General features: G+C 33.1%; 1 long non-coding RNA gene across 1 annotated transcript; it reads left to right on the top strand.

Annotated features, from left to right (window-relative positions):
- Positions 1–2,218: 2,218 nt before the first annotated feature.
- LOC149684689 (uncharacterized) lies at positions 2,219–2,589 on the top strand. Its single transcript, XR_016384222.1, has 3 exons — positions 2,219–2,243; positions 2,370–2,484; positions 2,543–2,589. It is a non-coding gene; the product is annotated as an uncharacterized LOC149684689 (long non-coding RNA).
- Positions 2,590–12,321: the final 9,732 nt, after the last annotated feature.

The following is a 12,321-nucleotide window of genomic DNA, read 5'->3' as shown; positions in this document are numbered from 1 at the left end:
CTGGAGCTCCTAAAGTCCAGAGATGCATATGACAAGGATTCATTTCTCATAAGCGAGAATGGCCAACTCTGTTGTGTAAGAGACAGCCTGGCAGCCTGGTATTTTTTTACTTCTAAGTCAGCTAGGTTTTCACCTTTAAAAGTTAATACAGCCCTTTGAATTTAAATAATTAGAAATGAGAAATGTTATTAAATGAATAAATCTATACGGTTGCAGTTGTGTTGAAATGAGAGCAATTAAATATGTGTCTTTGATATTTAGCTCTGATAATTTCAGAAAATTAATAAAAAGTAGTGTTATCTATTTAACCAGAATTTATTTTATTGAAATTTATTAATAATTATTTAATCAAAAAAATTGTAATACTATTTTATGTTTTAAATTTTACAAATAAAATTCAAAACAGTAAACATAGGGCAAAGGTTATATTGTATTATAAATAGCCTGTGGGATTGATTTTAGCTATATCGCAATTAGAGCTCGACATTTTCTATCCATTATCCACAAATTAGTAATTAATTTGAATGAAAATAGGTGGATATCTTTTATTAATTGGGAAATAATGCACACACTTTACATTTAAATTTTAGAAGTTAATTTATTATTTACTTTGTGTATGTAATATTCAGCATTAATTTCACTAAGGCAATAAACTAATTACCTACGAGGAATTAACTAGTATATATGTTTAAAATTATAATTTAATCGTTTCAAAACTAATATGGTGTTGAACCGGTTTTTGTTATTTAGTTATTAAAATTTGTGATTATCGATTGGTCAATATTGAAAATCAACCAATGGTGGAACTAATTTTTTTTTAAACTCAATGAAACTGAAATATCAATGAATCATCTACTGAAAGAGGTATCAACCTATTATTTTTTTTCAAAAGAAGGTAAATAAGGATTAGATGGCTTGCTGCTTCAAACAAGATTTTAAATCATGAAGAGAAAATTTGTTTAATTTTAGTCAAATTCAGATATTCGGTAATCGAGTTGATATGAATAAAGCCTTTTTTGCTCGTCTATTTTAAACTTTAATCACAGATTTCGCTTACCATTTCACAAGCATAATAAACACTACTGAAGGGCGCAAATCTATCTGTGATCGGTAATGGTGACCAATATAGCAATTTGCCCAATTAATCAGTTTGAACTTCATTTGCACATTTCTATTCGTTAATTTGAAATGTTGCGAGAAATTTGAATGGAATATAAGTAGTTATCTCTTTCAGTAGATAATTTTTGATGTTGATATTTAAGATTCATTGAGTTAAAAAAATTGGTATTGGTATTTCAAGTAAGCTTAGATATCAACATCGGTGAATTTACGATATGGGCTTATGATGTTAGTCTGTTTATAAGATTAAGTCGTTACTTTAAGTGTCACTAGACAGTATCTACCTCCAAAATCGAGAGTTAGTAACTTTATAACCATCTCCTAGTCAAAGGATATCCGAGGGTCAATTTCTTATATCATTGACTGACGAAGGCTCACTATAGCTTAGTCAACTTTTGGCAAGGCCTAGTACCGTTTTTGCATGACTGTCGCCGTCAAATTCCTTTTAAAGCATAGGGGCCGTATTCTGCAGAAAAAGTATGCTCCTCCCCCAGACTTAAGCTCGCTGATTGGTCGGTCAGGATCGAACTTAGGGCTTTTCATTGGCGGTGGCGGTTTTGGGGCAAAACTCACTTAAGACTTGCGAGAGGTTGAAATTTTCGAGCAGACGACATTGACACGTGTCAAAATATACACCAAATTCAAAGTAGTAATTTTAGAACTCGGCAAACCGTTCAGCATCATGAATCGGTTAATTGACCGGTTTTTTTTGCTTTCTTTTTCCACCGGAACTTAGCAGACTACACTTTGTCGTTGCTAATGGCGGTAATGGCAGGTAATGGACTATATTGTTCTTGGTGTTGTTGACTTTAGAAAGAAAGACAACTAAATTATTGTTTTAAATACTGTTAGTTTACAAAATATAAGGGTTTGCGTTGTTAAAATTTTAAAAATATGCCTTTGTTTTGTGGGAAAATGAAGTCGAACTCTGCCCGAAGTCGAAAAGGATTTACACCGAGGCTTATGACGAAGAAAGTCCTCTGTAGATTGTAGTAAGTAGTAAAGAAAGATTTTATTGTTTCTGTTATTTACTTATTGTTTGGTTCTGTAAGATAAGTTTCAAGCAACAGAGGCACGCTACTAAATGATTGGAACAAGAAATGAGGCACCATCCCATAGCGAAGGTATTTCGTCATTCATTGGCCATGACCAAGATAATTGTTTTTTATACAAATATGATTGCCTAATCCTTATGGGTCATGAAAGCCTGATTCGTTATACTTATAATATATATTCCATGACTGTCACAGCCATCTTCCCTTGCACTTGGCACCATGAACCGTACCTATTTTATAATCAAATCACCAACAGCGAAAGCAATTCTTGTACCTTTTATAAAGCAACTATTGCATTAATGTTCAACTGGTAAATAATGTTGCACACATGACTTACAAATAGAAATATTCGTATTTATATATTATAGATTTGTGGTAATGACATTTCTATCATTGACACTGGCAATGGCAATGGCAATGGAGAATTATCTTGGGTGCGCAATTCCTCTAAGGATATCTGCCAACATTGAAGTGTTGTAATCAACTTGCATATTAAGGTATTAACACTTTTATTAGTTGAGCATGCTTTACCCAAAGGTATCCCTTTAAAGAAAAGGCTGGCATAGTTGTTGCAAGCATAAACTACCAACGAGTATGTGATTTGCGCATATACAAATATGAGGTGAGCTCTTTAAAGGTTTGTATAAGATAAACAAATCAAACTTAACTAAATATTATTATGGTAATAAAGAATCAATTATAGGAAAATAAGTAACGGAGAGGAACCAATGTCGAGACTGGATGATGAGCTGTTACTAAAAACAGTTTAGGAACCAATGTCGAGACTGAATGCTGAGCTGTTACTAAAAACAGTTTAGCAACATTATTTAAATAAACTGAGTTTATTTTGACTTTATCACATAGGATTCCCGATGTAAATTAGTTTCTTATTTTCAATAACTATAAGACCACTTTATTAGACGGCCACTAAATGCACTACAATGGTATTATTGTCTTATGTAGGCAAATGTATGCGTCTGTTGGAATGGTATTAGGATGAAGGAGGACTGGCATTCATTTGCATATGTTCTTGAGCATTGTTGTTTATCAATTATCATTATAAGATTGTATTAATATAGGACCAATTGAAATTATGTATCGAACCTAAAATCCTATATATGGAAAAAAGCCTTTATTGATCATCTTTGTTGCAGTTTTAAAAGAAGATTCCCCATATTTGTATTTCAAATTGCACATTTCAAGAAGTCACGAAGCATTACTGAAACAGCAAAATATTTAAAATGACCTTCATTTTGCATGTTCTATTCTAAAAACGTATGTGTTTCAATTTAAACTTTAATTATTGATTTATTCGCTACTACCTCTTTATTGTTTAATTACAATTAAACGTAGTAAAATGTGTTATGTCGTCCGAATCATTTAACGAAGAGTCAATTAAAAAATGTGCCACTATAGGAACTAGTAAGCCTATTGGTGATTCTACGGTTATATTTTTATCTCGGTGATCCGTCTTTAATGTTTCGAGCACCCCTATGGATTTAAGGGAAGATGCCACGCAAAAATGAATTAAGACAATAAAACTGTAACATTTTAATGGGTAGGAAATAGAGGGTCAACATATTCTTGTGTTTCATTATTATTTCTCCAACAGTTCCATAAAAGTTGGACATTTACATACATTGCTGGAGAATATCCGAATTCGAGTATAAGATAGCTAACAATTTACGGCATACTGACAAATGTCAAGTTCAAAACTGGGAATAAAGGTACATTTTAGGAGTTCATGGACGTAACTTTTTCGGCCTCCAGTTTTACCGCTCTCCATTGTCGAAGCAGTCTTCTTTCATATATCGCCTTTCAAGATGCTCAACATCTTCTTGATCTCTTCCAACCAACAATCTTCCTCGTTGACATCATTTAACCTATCTGTGATCTCTGATGTTTTATCCAGTTATCTTTCCTCTGCTGTGTGGTGTTTTGACAGTGAATGAAGTTATTAAAGTACATTGTCCCTGTAATAAGTCAATAACAGAAACAATAAAATCTTTCTTTACTACTTACTACAGTCTACAGAGCACTTTCTTCGTCATAAGCCTCGGTGTAAATCCTTTTCGACTTCGGGCAGAGTTCGATTTCATTTTCCCACAAAACAAAGGCCTATTTTTTAAATTATAACAACGCAAACCCTTATATTTTGTAAACTAACAGTATTTAAAACAATAATTTAGTTGTCTTTCTTTCTAAAGTCAACAACACCAAGAACAATATGGTCCATTACCGCCATTAGCAACGACAAAGTGTAGTCTGCTAAGTTCCGGTGGAAAAAGAAAGCAAAAAAACCGGTCAATTAACCGATTCATGATGCTGGACGGTTTGCCGAGTTCTAAAATTACTACTTTGAATTTGGTGTATATTTTGACACGTGTCAATTTCGTCTGCTCGAAAATTTCAACCTATCACAAGTCCTAAGTGAGTTTTGCCCCAAAACCGCCACCGCCAATGAAAAGCCCTAAGTTCGATGCTGACCGACCAATCAGCGAGCTTAAGTCCGGGGGAGGAGCATACTTTTTCTGCAGAATACGGCCCCTGATCATTAGATCATATAGTATCCACCCTTGATTTTCATTACGCAACACACGTTCGTAAACCTCGACGTGCACCACGATAAGAAGCATTAAAATGCAAAAACAACACACTGACCGCATACATTTTTGGTAACACTACAGCTGTTTTCGGCCCTTTTCGGGGCTGAACGAGCGACCGAGAGGGCTTGAATGAAAAAGCCTCCGGCGGCCGGTCTCTTAAAGGGGGTAGTTTCGAGGGAACGAAATTCAAATGCAAGGCGCGTCCCTTCAACAAAAAACATTGAATTCGTTAATACGGACGTTTTAGGCAATTATAATATTGAAATTTTATACAATTAAGTAATATTTAAGAAAACTAAGCACTACTTTCAAAGTCTAAACTTTAAAAATACGACGATACGAGAAGGCGAAGTAACAACAAGAGGTAAACATTTTTATAAATAGCAAAAATTAACGGTAAGCCAAGGCTTAGCGCAATTTCACCGCCTTAAAGAAAGTGGCAAGTTTAGAAATAGATTGTGGGACAATAAAAAGGTGGAAAATTATGAAACTAGGCTTATATTAAAGCTTGAAACCTACTTTATATTAAATTTAAAATCCATCCATGAGCGAATGCTCAAAAAATAAGAAAATGGCAACGAAAAAGGACCCACTCTCAAATTTTTTCCCCTTAAAAAAATGGCGGCCACAAACGGGGTAATTTGTCACGGCGGCAATATTAAAGCAGTCTTATCTCACTATCGATAGGCTATTTCAACCAAAAGGCATTAAGAAGCAAGTTGGGAAAACCAAAATATTACCTCTCCGAGTCAAGAGGTCTACTACTACAAACTTATTTACTTAGATATGGAATTATTTCTCTTTTTTGAAGTAAAAATTTACGAAATATTGAAGCAGTATTCCAAGCATAGCGAATAATACAGTAAAGCAGACGACATTTTACATCCAATAAGGATAAATCTTGGACACATGGAAATCAGTCAATGGGGAAAAGAACAGGGAATGAAGTCTACGCTTCAGCTGTTTACCGTATATTCTGATAGCTACATTCACAACTGGTTTGCAGTGTAAACACTATCGTCTCGTCTCACCTCAACAATATTCTTAGTTTGCCAACATGAATGTTAACGTTAAATAACACTAAAGCTAAATTGTAGCTAGAAGCACTAATAGTCAATGCGCACCATAAAGAGAATAAAAAGTCTGTAGCTACTACCCGTTTACCATTAGCCCTTTTACTATTCTAATTGCCACCATGATCTTTTCTTCTATTGTAAAATCTTAACCTGATTATTTAATAGTGTATTTAACTTTCGGGTCACTCTGAACCGTTGATGTCTCTTCATTTCAGACACGAAAATCAAAGCCCAAAGTTTACTTCACCTCACGCCTCAATTATTTACTCTTTGTTTCACTAAGCCTATTGCGGATGATACTTAATATATCCGCCGGAGTCTAGGTCTTAGTTTTCTACATGAAATAACTAAACCAAGGATTATTCTATATACAGATGTAGTATAGCTTAAGTAACATATAAACAGCCATTTCAAATAACAATATTAAAAAAATATTTGGAATATCAAAATGAAACAGAGCTTTAAAGCTACAAAAGTACTAAATGCATCATAATTACGAAAAATACTTCCACATATTCACTTTATATTATGGAAAAAGGGAATATTAAGGTTCTGTATGATTTCTTAACACATCAACACAAGGCTAACTGCTAACGCGACGCACTAGTGTAACAATGGACGGACACACAGACAAAAACATAGACTGCTTTTTAACTCTTTCCGTATTAATTTTGAGTTGAGAAACAAGATTATCTTTAATATTTAAATAAATATAATTATTTTTAAATATTTTAATCTTCAATAATTAACATTAATAATAGTTAAATCGTTTAAAATAAAGTTATACCAATTATCATCTCAAACTTTGCTAATATTGACGTTTAAAGTGAAGGGTTGCCCGCTTTCTTCAAATTTTGGGGTATATATACGATTCGTTTCCATTATAATAGTAAGGAAAAAGCGCAATTGCGAAAACCTTTGGTGGCGATCCCACCTTAGGGAGGCTAGACGTTTCTCGTATCGCCGCGTATATCCTAAAACCAAACGATGATAATGGAGTAGAAGCCAGTGAGACAGATTGGTGTCTATGTGGAATAGACGGAAGACCAGTAGATGGTGGTGCTAGAAGCCAGACTGGTGTCCAAGTGGGATGGACAAAGACCAGAAGATGGTGGTGATAAGAAGCCAGTATGTACAGACTGGTGTCCATGTGGGATGCACGAAGATCAAAAGATGGTGGTGATTAGAAGCCAGTAAGTACAGACTGGTGTCCGTGTGGGATGGACAAAGACCAGAAGATGGTGGTGTAAGAACTCAAGTAGAGGAGCCTTTTCCGTGACTGTGAAAGCAGTTCGGAAATGGCGAACACGTTTGCTCCGATTTGGAAACTGCGAACGCGGTCACGTGGGTGTAACAACAGACACACACACACAAACACACCCCTACGGGCACACGATTGACACTTGGGGACCGGTAAGGAGTGATTGACATCTGAGGACCCAATTAACTATAGTTCATTAAAAAGAGGATTTCATAATTAGTTGAGCGCCGTAAAGCATATAATTAAACACTCGCTGTGGAAAAAGAACCCAAGACATTTATATGTAGGGACCTGAAAACACACGATATTTTCACCGCATAAATGGGGACCTTAATTCCAGATTACTTTCAAATTTCAGATATAGATGTCGCTAGGTGAAAGTCCCCACTTGTCAATGAAGTCACTGCGTGGATCTTGAAAGTGTATAATCAAAAAATGTCCCCAGATATAAGGTTGGAAGACTGTTTAGGTCCCCACTTGTAAACCTGAAATCAGCTCAAAACTTAAGTGTTAAGCCTTTAAAAGGTCCGATTACCTAAATTTCATTATAATAATCAATATTTAAAATATAAAATTAAAATATACATGAAATTAGAAAATGTGTGTTTAAAAGACCCCACTTGTCTGTTGAAATGACGGTGAAGGTCCCCACTTGTAAATTTATCGAGTGTGAAAAATGAAATTGAAATACTTGATTGAACCATATAGGCTTTGACACTAATTTAAAACCTAATAATTTATACACAAATGTCCCCAGATATAAGGTTGGAAGACTGTTTAGGTCCCCACTTGTAAACCTGAAATTAGCTCAAAACTTAAGTGTTAAGCTAGAAATAGGACTGATTACTTAAATTTCATTCTGATAATCAATATTTAAACTATAAAATTAAAATATACATGAAATTAGAAAATGTGTGTTTAAAAGACCCCACTTGTCTGTTGAAATGACTGTGAAGGTCCCCACTTGTAAATTTATCGAGTGTGAAAAATGAAATTGAAATACCTGATGGAAATATATAGGCTTTGACACTAATTTAAAACCTAATAATTTATACACAAATGTCCCCAGATATAAGGTTGGAAGACGGTTTAGGTCCCCACTTGTAAACCTGAAATCAGCTCAAATCTTAAGTGTTAAGCCTTAAAAAGGTCCGATTACCTAAATTTCCTTCTGATAATCAATATTTAAACTATAAAATTAAAATATACATGAAATTAGAAAATGTGTGTTTAAAAGACCCCACTTGTCTGTTGAAATGACGGTGAAGGTCCCCACTTGTAAATTTATCAAGTGTGAAAAATGAAATTGAAATTCTTGATTGAACCATATAGGCTTTGACACTAATTTAAAACCTAATAATTTATACACAAATGTCCCCAGATATAAGGTTGGAAGACTGTTTAGGTCCCCACTTGCAAACCTGAAATCAGCTCAAAACTTAAGTGTTAAGCTAGAAATAGGACTGATTACTTAAATTTCATTCTGATAATCAATATTTAAACTATAAAATTAAAATATACATGAAATTAGAAAATGTGTGTTTAAAAGACCCAACTTGTCTGTTGAAATGACTGTGAAGGTCCCCACTTGTAAATTTATCGAGTGTGAAAAATGAAATTGAAATACCTGATGGAAATATATAGGCTTTGACACTAATTTAAAACCTAATAATTTATACACAAATGTCCCCAGATATAAGGTTGGAAGACTGTTTAGGTCCCCACTTGTAAACCTGAAATCAGCTCAAAACTTAAGTGTTAAGCCATTAAAAGGTCCGATTACCTAAATTTCATTATAATAATCAATATTTAAAATATAAAATTAAAATATACATGAAATTAGAAACGGTGTGTTTAAAAGACCCCACTTGTCTGTTGAAATGACGGTGAAGGTCCCCACTTGTAAATTTATCGAGTGTGAAAAATGAAATTGAAATACTTGATTGAACCATATAGGCTTTGACACTAATTTAAAACCTAATAATTTATACACAAATGTCCCCAGATATAAGGTTGGAAGACTGTTTAGGTCCCCACTTGTAAACCTGAAATCAGCTCAAAACTTAAGTGTTAAGCCTTTAAAAGGTCCGATTACCTAAATTTCATTATAATAATCAATAATTAAACTATAAAATTAAAATATACCTGAAATTAGAAAATGTGTGTTTAAAAGACCCCACTTGTCTGTTGAAATGACGGTGAAGGTCCCCACTTGTAAATTTATCGAGTGTGAAAAATGAAATTGAAATACCTGATGGAACCATATAGGCTTCGACACTAGTACAAAATCTAATAATTTATACACAAATGTCCCCAGATATAAGGTTGGAAGACTGTTTAGGTCCCCACTTGTAAACCTGAAATTAGCTCAAAACTTAAGTGTTAAGCTAGAAATAGGACTGATTACTTAAATTTCATTCTGATAATCAATATTTAAACTATAAAATTAAAATATACATGAAATTAGAAAATGTGTGTTTAAAAGACCCCACTTGTCTGTTGAAATGACTGTGAAGGTCCCCACTTGTAAATTTATCGAGTGTGAAAAATGAAATTGAAATACCTGATGGAAATATATAGGCTTTGACACTAATTTAAAACCTAATAATTTATACACAAATGTCCCCAGATATAAGGTTGGAAGACGGTTTAGGTCCCCACTTGTAAACCTGAAATCAGCTCAAATCTTAAGTGTTAAGCCTTAAAAAGGTCCGATTACCTAAATTTCATTCTGATAATCAATATTTAAACTATAAAATTAAAATATACATGAAATTAGAAAATGTGTGTTTAAAAGACCCCACTTGTCTGTTGAAATGACGGTGAAGGTCCCCACTTGTAAATTTATCAAGTGTGAAAAATGAAATTGAAATTCTTGATTGAACCATATAGGCTTTGACACTAATTTAAAACCTAATAATTTATACACAAATGTCCCCAGATATAAGGTTGGAAGACTGTTTAGGTCCCCACTTGTAAACCTGAAATCAGCTCAAAACTTAAGTGTTAAGCTAGAAATAGGACTGATTACTTAAATTTCATTCTGATAATCAATATTTAAACTATAAAATTAAAATATACATGAAATTAGAAAATGTGTGTTTAAAAGACCCAACTTGTCTGTTGAAATGACTGTGAAGGTCCCCACTTGTAAATTTATCGAGTGTGAAAAATGAAATTGAAATACCTGATGGAAATATATAGGCTTTGACACTAATTTAAAACCTAATAATTTATACACAAATGTCCCCAGATATAAGGTTGGAAGACTGTTTAGGTCCCCACTTGTAAACCTGAAATCAGCTCAAAACTTAAGTGTTAAGCCATTAAAAGGTCCGATTACCTAAATTTCATTATAATAATCAATATTTAAAATATAAAATTAAAATATACATGAAATTAGAAACGGTGTGTTTAAAAGACCCCACTTGTCTGTTGAAATGACGGTGAAGGTCCCCACTTGTAAATTTATCGAGTGTGAAAAATGAAATTGAAATACTTGATTGAACCATATAGGCTTTGACACTAATTTAAAACCTAATAATTTATACACAAATGTCCCCAAATATAAGGTTGGAAGACTGTTTAGGTCCCCACTTGTAAACCTGAAATCAGCTCAAAACTTAAGTGTTAAGCCTTTAAAAGGTCCGATTACCTAAATTTCATTATAATAATCAATAATTAAACTATAAAATTAAAATATACCTGAAATTAGAAAATGTGTGTTTAAAAGACCCCACTTGTCTGTTGAAATGACGGTGAAGGTCCCCACTTGTAAATTTATCGAGTGTGAAAAATGAAATTGAAATACCTGATGGAACCATATAGGCTTCGACACTAGTACAAAATCTAATAATTTATACACAAATGTCCCCAGATATAAGGTTGGAAGACTGTTTAGGTCCCCACTTGTAAACCTGAAATTAGCTCAAAACTTAAGTGTTAAGCTAGAAATAGGACTGATTACTTAAATTTCATTCTGATAATCAATATTTAAACTATAAAATTAAAATATACATGAAATTAGAAAATGTGTGTTTAAAAGACCCCACTTGTCTGTTGAAATGACGGTGAAGGTCCCCACTTGTAAATTTATCGAGTGTGAAAAATGAAATTGAAATACTTGATTGAACCATATAGGCTTTGACACTAATTTAAAACCTAATAATTTATACACAAATGTCCCCAGATATAAGGTTGGAAGACTGTTTAGGTCCCCACTTGTAAACCTGAAATTAGCTCAAAACTTAAGTGTTAAGCTAGAAATAGGACTGATTACTTAAATTTCATTCTGATAATCAATATTTAAACTATAAAATTAAAATATACATGAAATTAGAAAATGTGTGTTTAAAAGACCCCACTTGTCTGTTGAAATGACGGTGAAGGTCCCCACTTGTAAATTTATCGAGTGTGAAAAATGAAATTGAAATACTTGATTGAACCATATAGGCTTTGACACTAATTTAAAACCTTATAATTTATACACAAATGTCCCCAGATATAAGGTTGGAAGACTGTTTAGGTCCCCACTTGTAAACCTGAAATCAGCTCAAAACTTAAGTGTTAAGCCTTTAAAAGGTCCGATTACCTAAATTTCATTATAATAATCAATATTTAAAATATAAAATTAAAATATACATGAAATTAGAAAATGTGTGTTTAAAAGACCCCACTTGTCTGTTGAAATGACGGTGAAGGTCCCCACTTGTAAATTTATCGAGTGTGAAAAATGAAATTGAAATACTTGATTGAACCATATAGGCTTTGACACTAATTTAAAACCTAATAATTTATACACAAATGTCCCCAGATATAAGGTTGGAAGACTGTTTAGGTCCCCACTTGTAAACCTGAAATCAGCTCAAAACTTAAGTGTTAAGCCTTTAAAAGGTCCGATTACCTAAATTTCATTATAATAATCAATATTTAAAATATAAAATTAAAATATACATGAAATTAGAAAATGTGTGTTTAAAAGACCCCACTTGTCTGTTGAAATGACGGTGAAGGTCCCCACTTGTAAATTTATCGAGTGTGAAAAATGAAATTGAAATACTTGATTGAACCATATAGGCTTTGACACTAATTTAAAACCTAATAATTTATACACAAATGTCCCCAGATATAAGGTTGGAAGACTGTTTAGGTCCCCACTTGTAAACCTGAAATTAGCTCAAAACTTAAGTGTTAAGCTAGAAATA

This window comes from Phalangium opilio, unplaced genomic scaffold, assembly GCF_054372755.1.
Source record: "Phalangium opilio isolate 3A_F unplaced genomic scaffold, DU_Popi_V2 ptg000037l_1, whole genome shotgun sequence".
NCBI lineage: Eukaryota > Metazoa > Arthropoda > Arachnida > Opiliones > Phalangiidae > Phalangium > Phalangium opilio.
Note: the sequence above shows the minus strand (reverse complement) of the source record. Positions and strands in the feature narration are given on the sequence as shown.